The sequence below is a fragment of the Acinonyx jubatus genome, chromosome A1 (genome assembly GCF_027475565.1).
Source record: "Acinonyx jubatus isolate Ajub_Pintada_27869175 chromosome A1, VMU_Ajub_asm_v1.0, whole genome shotgun sequence".
Lineage (NCBI taxonomy): Eukaryota > Metazoa > Chordata > Mammalia > Carnivora > Felidae > Acinonyx > Acinonyx jubatus.
In genome coordinates this window covers 185,264,899-185,279,325 of record NC_069380.1, presented here as the reverse complement: position 1 = coordinate 185,279,325, position 14,427 = coordinate 185,264,899, and the positions used below count along the sequence as shown (strand labels likewise).

The following is a 14,427-nucleotide window of genomic DNA, read 5'->3' as shown; positions in this document are numbered from 1 at the left end:
CTAAGCGTGATTAAAATATTATTAGGATCCTGGGGCGCCTGGGTGGCTCAGTTGGCTGAGCGTCCGACTTTGGCTCAGGTCATGATCTCACAGTCTGTGAGTTCGAGCCCCGCATCGGGCTCTGTGCTGATGGCTCAGAGCCTGGAGCCTGCTTCTGATTCTGTGTCTCCCTCTCTCTCTGCCCCTTCCCTGCTCATGCTCTGTCTCCCTCTGTCTCAAAAATAAATAAAAACATTAAGAAAAAAAAAAAAAAAAAAGATCCTGAATGCCACCCTCCTACCAGAACCAGGCAGCCATGTGATATCAATGTAGTGACATTCTTCATGTGGTGGGGGGCACATAGACAGTGGGGGTCAAGGAAAACCAGATCAGAGGCTCCAGGTAGCAGTGCTGGAGGAGGTAAAAAGGGGCCAGATTCTGAGCATATTTCGAAGTTAAGGCTACTAGGAGGCCCTGCTAAGGGACCCAATGTGGGATGTGAAAGAGGGACATCAGGAAGACCTCCAAGATTTTCGTTCTGAGCCCCTGAAGACCGAAAGTGCTCATTTACTCGTACAAAGATCTGAATCTTCTCACCAGGGATGTTTCTGATGTATTGCCCTCCCCCCACCCTAGCTCCACCTCCTGCCGGCTGGGTTAAGGCTGGCTTCTGAGTGACACCGCTTCAGACTTCGATCTTGGCCTCGCTTCTTTACAGTTGCTGCTCTCAGCCAGTTAATCCCAATTCCTTATTGGTAAAACGGGGATAATAACAGCACCTCCTTTACAGAGTTATATGAAGATCAAATGATACGATGTCTGGTGAGTACAGGGCACTGAATGGGTGTGAGGCAAAATTCCCATATCGTCATTAAGTTGTAATCATATGTATACATAGTTTTGTGACCTGCTCCTGTGCCCCAGGTTACCTTGTTAGCATTTCTCACGAGATGCCTTAAAAATATCTTTCAGGGGTGCCTGGGTGGCTCAGATGGTTAAGAGTCCGAATTTGGCTCAGGTCATGATCTCACAGTTTGTGAGTTTGAGCCCTGCATCCGGCTCTCTGCTGTTAGTGTGGGGCTTACTTGGGATCCTCTGTCCCTCTCTCTCTGCCCCTCCTCACTCATACTCTCCCTCTCTCTTTCCCTATCAAAAATAAATAAATATTTAAAAAAGACATCTTTCAAAAATATTTGTATTGGCTACATGATATGTTATCATACAGATAAATATTTATTTAACCAGTTTTTTATTGTTGGATATTTTAGATTATGACTAACAGCTATTGGTAACTTTTGCACTGCTTCTGTTTTTTCTCTGTGTATTACAAACAACACTGAGGTAAAAATCCTAAAAACAGGGGCACCTGGGTGGCTCAGTCAGTGAAGCATCTGACTCTTGATCTCAGCTCAGGTCTTGATCTCAGGGTTGTGAGTTCAAGCCCCACAATGGGTGGGAAGCCTACTTAAAAATTTTTTCTAAAAACATACTTTGTTTATACTTCTCCAATTGTATCTTGAGGATATATTCCTAGAGGTGAAATTGCTGTGATAAAGAGTATGAACAGTTTTATGGCTTCTGAAATAGATAATAAATTAACCTCCAGGAAGAGTCTACCAAAACACATTCCTGTCAATACAACATTAAAAAGTGACTGCTTCCCTGGCCCTTCCCCAAAACTGAGTCACCATTAATCAAACAAAACAAGGAAAGAAGAATATATTAGATTTTCCCCCAAATTGATTATGAAATGGAATACATTGTTTTAGTTCACATCTCTCTGCTCTCCAATGAGAGTGGAATTTAAAAATGTGATTATCAGTCATTTGTATTTTTTTAAGTTTTAAAAAAATTTTTTTTAATGTTTATTTTTATTTTTCAGAGAGACAGAGCACGAGCCAGGGAGGGGCAGACAGAGAGAGGGAGACACACAATCTGAGCTGCTCAGAGCCCAATGCGGGGCTGGAACCCATGAACTGTGAGATCATGACCTGAGCTGAAGTCAGACATTCAACCAACGGAGCCACCTAAGTGCCTCTGTCATTTGTATTTTTTCTGCAAACTGTCCTTTATCCCTCTTTCTGTTGGCATACTCGAGTTTTGCTAAAGGAAGAGCTAGCTGTGTATTAAAACTAACAAGAATTCATCTATTGAATTTGTTGCAAATATTCTTCCTGCTGTCTTTAAATTTTATACTGGGTTTTTATAACTTACAGGACATATACAGTCAGACCTCTTCCCTTCCTGAGAGATACGCTTCCAAAACATTTTGGCATACCTGCTCAAATGCACCTGGGTTCCCAGCTTGATGGCCAACCTCTGCCCTAGCTTGATTCATGACCATCAGCAGGTGACATCTCCCAGGTCATAGCTTCCCTGCCTGTCAATGGGGGATAGACGTGGTTAGACCTCTGAGCTCCCTTCCAGCTCTGGCATTCTATGATTCTAGGTTTAGAGCTAGAAATTTGGTTGTGAGCTCAGAGCTCATTGCAAGAAACCTTTACTGCTTATTACGACACTCTCTGTCTTAGCTTGGGCTGCTCTAACACCATTACCATAGGCTTGGTGACTCAGACAGCAGACATTTATTTTTCACAGTTCTGGAGGCTGGAAGTCTGAGGCCAAGGTACCAGCATGGTTGGGTTCTTGAGGAGCGTCCTCTTCCTGGTTTTTAGACAGCCGTTTTCTTTTTATATCCTCACCTGGCGGAAAGAGAAAGCTCTGGTTCTTTCATCCTCTTATAAGAGCACCAGTTCCACCATGGGGCTCTATCTCTATGACATCATTCATAGACCCAGTTACTTCCCCAAGGCCCCACATCCAAAAGGCAACACGTTGGGGACTGGGACTTTAACATATCAATGGGGCGGTGGGGGGGCGGGGGAAGCAGATACAAACATTCAGCCTACAGCAGTGTCTTAATTGGTCTTCCATTTTTGATCCCTTCAGGCTCCAATCTTTTTTTTTTTAATTAATTAATTTAATTTACATCCAAGTTAGTTAGCTTATAGTGCAACAATGATTTCGGGAGTAAATTCCTTAATGCTCCTTACCCATTTAGCCCATCCCCCCTTCCACAACCCCTCCAGTAGCCCTCTGTTCATTCTCCATATTTAAGAGTCTCTTGTGTTTTGTTCCCCTCCCTGTTTTTATATTATTTTTGCTTCCCTTCCCTTATTTCATCTGTTTTGTATCTTAAAGCCCTCATGTGAGTGAACTCATATGATATTTGTCTTTCTCTGACTGACTAATTTCGCTTAGCATGATGCCCTCTAGTTCCATCCACGTAGTTGCAAATGGCAAGATCTCATTCTTTTTGATTGCCGAGTAATACTCCACTGTGTATATACCACATCTTCTTTATCCATTCATCCATCGATGGACATTTGGGCTCTTTCCATACTTTGGCTATTGTTGATAGTGCTGCTATAAACATGGGGGTGCATGTGCCCCTTCGAAACAGCAAGCCTGTAGCCCTTGGATAAATACCTAGTAGTGCAATTGTTGGGTAGTAGGGTAGTTCTATTTTTAATTTTTTGAGGAACCTCCTTACTGTTTTCCAGACTGGCTGCACCAGTTTGCATTCTCACCAGCAGTGCAAAAGAGATCCTCTCTCTCTGCATCCTCGTCACCATCTGTTGTTGCCTGAGTTGTTCATGTTAGCCATTCTGACAGGTGTGAGGTGGTATCTCATTGTGGTTTTGATTTGTATTTCCCTGATGATGAGCGATGTTGAGCATTTTTTCATGTTTCGGTTGGCCATCTGGATGTCTTCTTTGGAGAAGTGTCTATTCATGTCTTTTGCCCATTTCTTCACTGGACTATTTGTTTTATGGGTGTTGATTTTGATAAGTTATTTATAGATTTTGAATACTAACCCTTTATCTGATATGTCGTTTGCAAATATCTTCTCCTATTCTGTTGGTTGCCTTTTAGTTTTGCTGATTATTTCCTTTGCTGTGCAGAAGCTTTTTTATTTTGGAGAGGTCCCAATAGTTCATTTTTGCTTTTGTTTCCCTTGCCTCTGGAGACGTGTTGAGTAAGAAGTTGCTGCAGCCAAGGTCAAAGAGGTTTTTGCCTGCTTTCTCCTCAAGGATTTTGATGGCTTCCTGTCTTACATTTAGGTCTTTCATCCATTTTGGGTTTATTTTTGTGTGTGGTGTAAGAAAGTGGTCCAGGTTCATTCTTCTGCATGTCACTGTCCAATTTTCCCAGCAACACTTGCTGAAGAGACTGTCTTTATTCCATTGGATATTCTTTCCTGCTTTGTCAAAGATTAGTTGGCCATACATTTGTGGGTCCATTTCTGGGTTCCTTGTTCTGTTCCATTGATCTGAGTGTCTGTTTTTATGTTCAGTCTCCAATCTTAAATGGGCACTGGTGACGTCAACCTTCCCAGAAGGCAGTTGTGAACGCTACTCAAGGTCTATAGACTGGACCCCCACCTCCTTGGCAGTCATTGATCTCTCCCCTGCTCTCCAGCCTTGTTGCCTACTGCTCTCTGTCAAAACAAATATTTGTGGTGCTCCAAATATTTTTGCTCATACCATTGCCTTTGCTGGGAATGCTCCCACAGTATAAATTTTACATGGAAAAATATTACCTAACTTTTAAACCCTGGTTAAGCACCACCTCCTCCTTCAAGTCTTAGCAACCATTTCCCGGCCCAAAGGAAATTTTCTCTCTTTTGAGTCACAGTATTTTTCACGTGCCACATGCGTTATGATTGTTGATATTAGGTCTTATTTCCTGAACAGAAGTACACAAACTTCTGAGGCAATATGGCAAGCCACTAAATTAGTGAGTGCAAACTGGCAGTCTATATGGTATTTTTAGAATTGGGAAATGTCATGTAAATTCCCAATTTCTCTTGAAAAATCAGAAGATTTGAATTACAGTCCTACAAGGCAGGGTTCAGGAAACTATGGCCCAAGGGCCAAATCTGGCCTGTTGCTTGTTTTTGTAAATAAAGTTTTATTGGAACACAGCCACACCCATTTGTTCATATATTCCCTGCGGCTATTTTTGTGCCACAATGGCAGAGGTAGGTAGTTGCCACAGAGATTATATGGCTCACAAAGCCTATTTACTATTGGATCTTTTACACAAAAGGTTTGCTGAGCCCTACTGTAAAGCACCAAATGTGGGCCACCATAGAGGCTCCCTTTAAATGGTGCACGCCATCTCCAGTTCCTGCCAGGAAACCCCCCACCCACTCGTAGATCAAACGTGGCCAGTTGCAAGTATTTCTCTTACCCTCCAAGGCCTTTGAATCATTTGCATTTTTCATTCTTATTAATCCTCTAAATCACACCCTCACACAACATGAAAACCATTATGCCACCATATAAGCAAGGCAATCTGTAAAATGTACCTAATAACATTATACTGCCAATATGAAATTTGATGATCAAGACTAAGAATAATCTTCAGTAACTGGAGATGAAGTAACTACTGATGAAGTAAGTTCTTGCAGTTCAAACCTTAGGGCCTAAAGTCAGATTTGCCTGGGTTGAGATTCCAGCTGTAACACAGGTAAACTGAGTGACCCAGTATGCAAGACTTCCCTTTACTTTTCTCACCTAAAAATGCAGATAATGGGGTACATGGCTGGGTCCTAGAACTTACTTTAAATATACACATACAGGGGCACCTGGGTGGCTTAGTTGGTTAAGCATTCAATTTCAGCTCAGGTCATGATCTTACAGTTGGTGAGTTCAAGCCCCGCGTCAGGCTCTGTGCTGACAGCTCAGAGCCTGGAGCCTACTTCAGATTCTGTGTCTCCCTCTCTCTCTCTGCCCCTCCCCAACTTGTGCTCTGTCTCTCTCTCTCTCTCTCTCTCAAAAATAAATACACATTAAAAAAATAAAAAAAAATACACACATACATAAGAATCCTGTCTTAAAAAAAAAAAAAAGGGATGGGCGCCTGGCTGGCTCAGTCTGTAGAGCATGTGACTGTTGATATCAGGGTTGTGAGTTCAAGCCCCATGTTGGGCATAGAGCTGACTTAAAAAAAAAAATTAAAAACATGCAGATAACAATAGTAACTACCCCTGGATTGAAGAAAGGATGAATTAAATTCCTTCAACTAGTATTTACAAATACCGACTGTCTGGCACTGTGCTGGGCTCTTGGGATACAAGAGTGAACAGAAAGGATAGTCTCCCCTCACTAAGAGCTTACCCTCTAGAAGGTGACATGGGTCAGGCAGCAGATACCAGAGCTCGTGATACCTCCCACCCCTGCATTTAGCCACAGCTGTGTTGGGAAGTGCTGACTGGCCTCTGGCTGCCAGACCTTTCTCCAAAGCAGCCAGGCAGCCAGAATTAGCTTGGCCCTTAGGTATACCCAACCTGGAAGTCAGGGAATTAATGCCCCAAATGCAGCCCTCAGCCAATGGGGAATGGGAGCCAGTGGATAAAGGTTTCCACCTCCCACGTTCGTGTTTCAGCAGAACAACTCTGTGAGGTGTTCTACAAGCTTCCCAGAGGTGCCTCCCCCACAGTAGTAAGGCTAACACTCTTAGCTGATTTTGCACCTTCCTGTCTCTTCCCACATCCCCGTGCTCGCTTCAGCAGCATATACACTCAACCTGCACCCTCACCCCCACTCTGGCAATGTCTTCCAAATAACCAATCCACAGTCAAATCCTTGTCTCATTCTGCTTTAAGGGAAACTCAAAGTAGAATGGACATTAAAAAAGAAGAAGAAAGAAAAAATACAAGAAGGTAGTGAGAGCCATGCAGAGAATTAAAATAGACATGAACAAAGTAAGTAACCAGAGGCATGGAAAGCCTCAGCTAAGACCTGGGGACAAGAAGAATTCAGCCATGCATGGTCTAGGGGAAAGAATAATCTGGAACGGAGGGAACAGTTGGTGCAGAGGCCTGAAGCAGGAGTGTGGCTGGCATGATAAAGAAGAGAAAGGAGAGTGAACTAGGAATTTAGCGGGTGAGGAAATGAGTGGAGAGGAGGCCAGATGGTGAGGGACATCATAATCCAGGAACATCATTCTAAATGCCATGGAGGAGAGGTCATGGGAAGGTTTTAAGCAAAGGAGTGACGTGGATTGATCTGCAGTTTTGTGAGAAAGTAGGTTGGTGGGGAGGGAGTAAAAAATGGGACGCCCAGCCATGACGGTGGCTCGGACTAGTGTAGTAATGATGGGGATAGAGAGAAATAGAAGATTTGGGTATGTTTTACAAAGAACAATGGCAAACACAAATAGGGTCTACTGTTTGTCCCACGTTCTTCTAGCAACCCTCTATATATTAACTAAACGTTCACAAAATCCTAGGAAGATGGGTGTTGTTCTTAGTCCCATTTTATAGATAGGAAAACTGAGGCACAGAAAGATTGAGTGATTTGCCTAAGGTCACCCGGGCAGGAGATCTGAACTGAGACCATCTGGCTCCACAGGCATACTCTGCCTCACTAGTGCCTACTGAGGGATCGGATGTGGGGAGGAGGAAGCCTGAAGGGAAGCAGGCCCCCAGAGCTGCAGACGTTCTGTTAGAACTGCCGGTCCCCCCAGCCCCCAGGCCTCCACTGCTGGTGAAGAAGGGGCCACTGACATCGCTGGGCTCCAGGCAAGAGCCCATCCGTACCTGTCCCTACCACTCACAGCCTCACCACTGCCATCACAATCTGCCTCACGACCATGTTGGGGATTTGAGCCCTCTTCAGCCCAGGCCTTTCCTCCCTCCCCCAGACTCAGATCCTCCTGCCAGTGCCCCCTCATTTTCTCCCCATCGCCCACAGGGACCCCACCCAGCCATGGGCAAAGCCCCCCATATCATCAGACTCTTTAGTGTCCCCTTCACCTTCTGGCTGTCATTCCTGGGCTGGACATTCAAATCACTTCCAGCGCTTGGAAACACACCAGAGTCCAGGCACCCCACCAGACTAATTAAATTAAAATCTCTGACGGTGGGGTGCAGGCAGTAGTATGGTATCCTGGTTCCCCAGTTACTTATTTGTTATTATTACTTTTATTATTTTATAAAAAAATTTTAATGTTTATTTGTTTTTGAAAGAGAGAGACAGAGCACAAGCAGGGGAGGGGAAGGGAGAGGGAGACACAGAATCCAAAACAGGCTCCAGGCTCTGAGCTGTCAGCAGAGCCGGACATGGGGCTGAACCCACAAACCGTGAGATCATGACCTGAGTCGAAGTCAGATGCTTAACCGACTGAGCCACCCAGGCGCCCCTCCAGTTTTTTAGTTTGAATGTTTATTTATTTTTGAGACAAAGAGAGCGGTGGTGGGGCAGAGAGGGAGGGACAGAGGATCTGAAGCTGGCTCTGCACTGTCAGTGCAGAGCCCAATGCGGGGCTCGAACCCAGGAACCGTGAGATCATGACCTGGGCCAAAGTTGGGTGCTTCACTGACTGAACATCCCAGGCGCCCTTCCCCAGCTGTTTCTAATTTGTGCCTCCAGAACCAGGACCCAGACCCCAGTTCTGCCAAGCGCTCAGCTTCCCCAGCCGCTGTCGAGTGGTGGTGCTGCCATTCCTGCCTCTGCTCCATGGCCCTGGAGGTGGGGGGCTCCTCCTTGCTCCCCTTTGTCACTGCCAGACCTTTCTCCACCGTCGTTCCTGTAAAACCTTCTGGCTTTGAACCTCCTGTCATGGGAGCACAGCTCTTGTCACCTCTCCCATTCAGTCACCTCCCGGCCAGCAGGTCACCACCTCATTGTTTGAGGATTTTAGCTCCTGGCTCCCCGTCATGCTCTCTGACCAGGTCCTGTTTTAAGTCTTGCTGTTTTCTTTTTTTTTTTTTTTAATTTTTTTAACGTTTTATTTATTTTTGAGACAGAGAGAGACAGAGCATGAATGGGGGAGGGGCAGAGAGAGAGGGAGACACAGAATCGGAAGCAGGCTGCAGGCTCTGAGCCATCAGCCCAGAGCCCGACGTGGGGCTCGAACTCATGGACCGCGAGATCGCGACCTGAGCTGAAGTCGGCCGCTTAACCGACTGAGCCACCCAGGCGCCCCAAGTCTTGCTGTTTTCAATTCCCAACAGACACATGTACTTTCCAACACTCTCATTCCATGGCCTTCTGTCTTCCAATCACCTTGCCTTGGCCACCCCATGCTAGGGTCTGGCTCCATCCATAACCTCAGCTTCTAGTTCACTCCCTCTAGGACTCAGCCCCCGGTGATCCTTGAAGGCCGGGATCCTGCCCCCTCTCCAATGACTCATGTCCTCTCTTTCCACATTGTCCACCTTCAGCCCCAAGCTCAATCTGTCAAACCACTCCATTGCATCTACCCTTAACCCCCATTGCCTTTCTTATGATTCATAGCATCCGCTTGGCTAAACCTCAACCCCAGTTAAACCCACCTGTCTGTTCCGTGCCAGCTCCAGTGCAGCTGAGCGTGACTGGACAAGAAAACAGCTGTGCTGGTGGCCTTCAGTGAAGCCACCATCATTAAGCACAAGTGAGCGCTCCATTCTGCCAGGTTAGCCCACTGTACTATCGGCTGGTGGTTCTCAAAGTGGTTCCTGGACGGACAGCGGACAGCGTCAGAAATGCAGTTGTCAGGCCCCACCCCCACCTACTGAATCAGAAACCTGGGGAGGGAGGGGGGCATGGCAGCAGTCTGCATTAGCAATCGTCCAGCCTGATGTGCGTGCTCAGATTTAAGAGCCAATGCTCTAGTCTGTCTCCTCTCCCACCCTCCTCTTGTGCCTGCAAAGGCATGATATGTTCTCTCCCCTCTCACGTGCAGTTTGCTTCCTTACTCAGTAAGAACCGGAAGAAATCAGAGGAACTTCCACAACATACCTGTGCCCCTCTTACTGCACGCAGGTCCTCACACCCTGCCTGCTCTCTCTTAGGAAGGATGTACTGGCTGTCGGGGCTCCTGAGGCCATGGCCCAATGACTGCCCTGGTTCAAGCCACCACCAAATCTTGGCTGGATTTTGGCAAAAGTTTCTTAATGAGTCTCCTTATATCAGTCCTTGCCCCACCACTTTGTCCTCCATACAGCAGCCAGGATCTTCTCATCGAAATGCAATTCACATCTCTCCTTTGTCCCAAACCCTTCAGTGGCTTCCCATCTCTCTCAGAGTAGAGGCCAAGTTCTACCTATACCTACAGGGCTCTACATGATCTGCCCACCCCTCTGTTTCCCCCTTTGACCTCATCTCCTGCCATGATGCCCCCTCCCTCCACCTGCTACCACCACACTGGAGTCCCTTTTTCCTCAGATATTCTGCATATCCTCCCACCTCAGGGCCTTTGCACTTGCTGTTCTTTTTGCTACCAGATATCTGGTCAGCTTTCCATATCCTTCAAGTCAATATCCAATGTCATCCTCTCAGGGAGCCTTTCTTGGCCATCTATTATAGTTTTAATTCCCAATTACTGACACTTCCATCTCTCTCCAGTGCTTTATTTTTTCTCCTAATATTTAGCACTAATAGAGTATATATTTGACTTTTCAATCTTGTTTACTCTGTCTCTGAGGACAGGACATTTTACTCTTTTGTGCCCAGCTGAATGTTTGGCATAGAAAGAGACTAACACCACCAGTCTTTTTGACTATTTGCTTCCTGTTTTCTCTTTACCTAAAATTTGGCTCCTTTCTGAGAATGTTCTCCCATTATAGCTTCCTTAGGTTGGGTTTGTTTTCTGTTCCATTCCCCTTGTACCAAGGGGCCTGAAGGGGAAGTGGTGGGTGACCTCCTGCATCTCATTGCCACACCCAAACCATTCTCTCTCCTTCCTCCATAAATCCCCACTGCTTAGAAATTCATATCCTCAGACTAGACCATCTGGTCACAATGTCCTGTGGCCCCAGGGCATTTCCCCTCATTCCTTGAGAACTTGAGGCCTTGTCTCACTGTCACTATCCCTACCACTGCCTCATCATAATTCTTGCTGATTTTTATTATCCTAAGTCATTTTCCAAGACCCAGGACTCTCAGGTCCTGAGGTCTTCTTCAGTGATGTTGCCCTCCACACTAACTCAGCCCAGACACAGACTTTGTTATTACTAATAGCTTTAACCCATCCATTTCAGGCATTACATGCTATAACCATCCACCAATCTTTCCAACTCACCCCTCTGGCCCCTCAAGTCCAACAACCATTCCATCTCACTACACCCTCCATCCATTGATCTCCACCTTTTCACTGTCCCAAGCACCTGCTATCAGGCCCATCCTTGCTTCTGCCCACAGCAGATTCCACAGCTTACCAGTAAACTTTTAAGCTTAACTTAAAAGTTAACTCCTCAGCTACCTTTTCTCATTTTACGACTTCTACATGGCAAAATTCCAGCCTTCTGGAGAATGTAACAGTCATTTGCTCTACTCCTAGGCAACTAGGTGCTGCAATAAAAAACCACAGAACCATGCTGGAGACCTCACTTTATTTTTTTATTTTTACTTTTATTTTTTTGAGGGGAAGAGGCAAAGGGAGAAGAAGAGAGAATCTTAAGCAGGCTCCATGCACAGCACAGGGCCCAACCTGGGGCTTGATCTTATGGCTGCGAGATCATGACCTGAGCCCAAATCAAGAGTCGGATGTTTAACCGATTGAGTCACCCAGGTGCCCCTGAAGGCCTCATTTTGAATTATTAATAATAGCTACATGCATTTTGTTCCCTATGGGAAGGTACCATTATAAGTGCTCTCCACAGAAGAAGTCATTTGATCCTCATGAGGATTATTATCATCATCTGCATTTTCAGGATGAGAATACTGAGGCACGGAGAGGTCCAGGAACTGGCCCAGGATCACACAGCTAAGTGGGAGAATTCTAATGGAACCCTGGGCAGTTCAGCTCCAGACTCCACATCAGAACCTCTATGCCAGCGCTCAGGGCTGCTAACGCCCAGCAGGTACAGCACATTTCCCCGTAGGCCTGGCCTTCTCAGGCCAGACAGGGCATCAGATCGACCTCAGACAAACCAGGAGGGCTTGTTAAATACAGATGGCTGGCCCCATTCCCTGGGGTTCTGAATCCCTGATAAGAAGGGGTGGGCCTGGTCATTTGCATTTCTAACAGTGCCCAGGTCAGGCTGCTGTGCTGGTGTGAAGGCCACGGTGAGGACCCTGGCCACTGTTTCACACCTTTGCTCAACCTCCAACACCTTGTCCCCATCTTCACTCTTGACTGATACCCTGGCCTCCAACCTCCCTGAGAAGACAGAAGACTTCAGAAGAGGATTTGCACAAGTCCCCCATCATTCTTCCTCACCTTCCTGCTGCCTTCCCTCCTGTTGTCACAGACCAACTGTCTCTCTTCCAGGTTGCCCCCATCAGTATAGAAACATGCTGCAACATTCCCTTAGGCAAAAATGACTTCAAATCTCCCTCCTTGCTACCTCACTGCTTTCAACAAACATTCAACAGAACTTCTCAAAACAGTTTTTCACCAGCATCTCTTCTCATTTTTTAATACTTTATTGTGATAAAATATATATAACAGAGAAATTGCCCCTTTTAAACATTTATGTATGTATGTATGTATGTATGTATGTATGTATATATGTATGTATGTATTTTTGAGAAAGAGAGAGAGAGCGTGTGTGCAAATCCCATACAGCAGGTGGAGCCTGACTCAGGGCTCAATGTCATGAACCGTGAGATCATGACCTGAGCTGAAATCAAGAGTCGGCCACTTAAATTAGTTGGACAAAGCCACCAAGAATATGCCCTTTAAAAGATTGTTAGTGTATGATCCAGGGGTGTTAATCACATCCACACTGCTGGGCAACCATCATCACTGTTTCCAATTTTTTTCCTATGTATAGGAAATCCCAAAGTCACAAGAAAGCTACTGGAGCTAATGAACAGATTCAGAAAAGGTCCAGCCTCCTGTTGTCTCTTGAATCTTCCTCAACCACGTTGTACCTCTATTTCTCCTCCTAAATGGCTCTTTCCAAAATTTCCTCTGAGTTCCATTTTGCTAAAGCCAACAGTCAACGCTTGGTCCTCATCCTACCTTTCCTGCTGTATCATGACATGGTTGATCATTTCTTCCTTTTTGCAACAGTGTATTCACTTGGTGCTGTGGACTGAATATTTGTATTCATGTGTTGAAACCTAATCCCCAATGTGATGGTATTTGGAGGTGGGGCCTTTGGAATGTGATTAGGTCATGAGCATGGGGCCCTCATGAACTTTAGACTGTTGCCCTTCTGAAAGAGACCTCAGGGAGCTCCTTGTCCCTTCTACCATGTGAGGACACAGCAGAAAGATGTCTGTCTATGAACCAAGAAGTGGGCTCTCACCAGATACCAAGTCTTCTGGCACCTTGATCTTGGAGTTTCCAGCTTCCAGAACTATGAGATATGCATTTCTATTGTTTATGACACAATCAATGTATGATACTTGGCCATAGTTGTCCAAATGGACTAAGACACTTGGCTTCTCACACCACAGTCCCTTGGTTCTCTCCTGCCTCTGTGGGAGACAGGCAATATGGCCACAAGCCAAAGAATGCCACCAGCCACAGAGGCTAGAAGAGGCAAAGAGCAGGTCCTCCCAGAGCCTTCAGAGAGAACATGGTTCTGTTGACACTTAGCATTCAGACTTCTGAGTTCCAGAACTGTGAGAGAACCAATTTCTGTTCTTTTGAGTCACCAAGATTGTGGTAATTTGTACAGCAGCCTTAGGAAACTAATAGGACATCTAACAGACAACTCCAAACTGATGTGTCCAGAACAAGGTCTTCGGTTACTTCCTTCCCTGAGCCCTTACCCTCTGAACCTGCTCCTCCCACTGCCATTTCAGGAAAGGACAATTCCCAGCCTCATAGTTGCTCAGGCCAAACTCCTTACTTTCTGTCACACCCCATGTCCAAATCATCAGCAAACCCTGTTGGCTCTACCTTCAAAGATAGCACCAATCAGGTCACTTCTGACCTCCTTCCTTGCAACCACCTGGGGCAAAGCCAAGATCATCTCTTGCTCAGGTTTTTGCAACCATCTTCTGTCTCCCTGATTTTGTCCTTGCTCCTTACAGTCTATTCTCAAAACAGTAGCTGGAGTGATGCTGTAAAAATCTAAGTTGGACTTTGCCACTCCTTTGCTCAGAACTGTCCAAATGTCCTCCAGCTCACTCAACATAAAAGCCAAGTCCTTACAAGGTCTTACAAGGACCTACATGATCTGGGTCCCTGTAACCACTCTGTCACTCCCTTCCGCTATTCTCCCCCTACCTCATCACTCAGCTCCTTGGACAAACCATTTGCTTGCCACTTCAGGAACTTTTCACCGAGAATGCTGGGAGTCTAGGAGGGAAGCTGACAGAATTTCCAGGGTACATTTTGTGCCGTTAGAGATTTGAAGACATGAATTTAAGGTGAGACCAAATTGGGGTGCCTGGGTGGCTCAGTAGATTAAGCGTCTGCCTTCAGCTTAGGTCATGATCTCATGCTTTGTGAGTTCGAGCCCTGCATCAGTCTCTGCCCTGGTGGTGTGGAGCCTGC

General features: G+C 45.8%; 1 protein-coding gene across 2 annotated transcripts in view; it reads right to left on the bottom strand.

Moving 5' to 3' along the window:
• Positions 1 to 14,427, bottom strand: part of CCNJL (cyclin J like) — an 84,384-nt gene that overhangs the window by 68,924 nt on the left and 1,033 nt on the right. The window lies entirely within an intron of this gene.